This window comes from Cynara cardunculus (assembly GCF_001531365.2).
Source record: "Cynara cardunculus var. scolymus isolate 2C chromosome LG 13, CcrdV1, whole genome shotgun sequence".
NCBI classification, from domain to species: Eukaryota; Viridiplantae; Streptophyta; class Magnoliopsida; order Asterales; family Asteraceae; genus Cynara; species Cynara cardunculus.
Genome location: NC_037540.1, coordinates 16822132 through 16823345, shown reverse-complemented (window position 1 = coordinate 16823345; position 1214 = coordinate 16822132).

Here is a 1214-nt window from a genome sequence, read left to right as displayed (position 1 = left end):
AAAAAAAAAAAAGCTCTTAATGGTTACATTAACCTCTTAACCATTTTGCACCTAGAGCTTCACTAAACCATTTAGATGTTCATTTTTCCAACTCTGCCCTCTCAAGCCGTTCTTCACATCGCATCCCCCCTCCATGGTTCCATTCACCGTCTTCCCCCCTCCATCGTCGGTTCCATTCGCCGTTTCGCCCTTCCCATCGTCAGTCTTCCATTCGCCGTCTTCCCCCCTCCCATCGTCGGTCTTCCATTCGCCGTGTCCCCCCCACGATCGTCGTCGCCCCTACTGCTTCCCATCGCTCTCTCCTCCCACGTGAGATCCTTGTTCCTCATCCCACTCGATCGTGTTCTCCAACGTCTTCTCCAACGTCTCCGTTGTCTTCTACATCGTCTCCCACTCGATTTTAGGTATTTCCCTTCTGTCTCCTTTTTCCTTCCCTCTACAATCACAATGTCGATGAACTTAGGGCTGTTTGAATGAGGTAATCGATTTGATCGTTGGTGGATTCAAGTTATGAGCTAATCATTTTGGTATCTGTTGAATCAAGCCATTCTGATATCTGTTGAATCAAGCCATTTTGGTATCTGTTGAATCAAGCCATTTTGGTATCTATTTATGTGTATCTGTTTATAAGCCATTTCCTTATTATGATGAGTTGCGCCTGATATTTGGAAAGAGTAGAGGCAATGAGAAGAGGGTTAAAATGGTAATTTGTTGTCATTTAGAGAACATTTACCAAACAATCATATTTCATTCAACACTTAACCATTTTGACCCTCTTAACCATTCTAACCACTTAACCATTCTGTACAAAACCATTCAGCAACTGCCAAACAGCCCCGTAGTTGTTATGAGATAAAAGAATTGACGAGAGTTGTGTCAGGATTAAAAGAACATAAGAATCCTGTTCCAAACTTCTAAAATCCAGGCATACCACACAATCTATTAGTTCTCAATTCTTTCGAGACTAATATTGAAAAAGGCAAAGCCCAGGCCAATTCGTGTCACAACCCCACCAGCTACTCATTTATCTCTCAACAAATAAGTGTTTCAATAACACTTGGGGCACGCAACTCATCATCTATCAATTTCTCATTCGGAGAAAGTTGATATTGAATCAGAAGGATATATGTCCCCCCTTCAAGTCTTTTTTGATCACGAATTGAGTCTGATAAATTTGTGTAGTCCACACGGTTTATCTTTTTGAGCCTAAACAG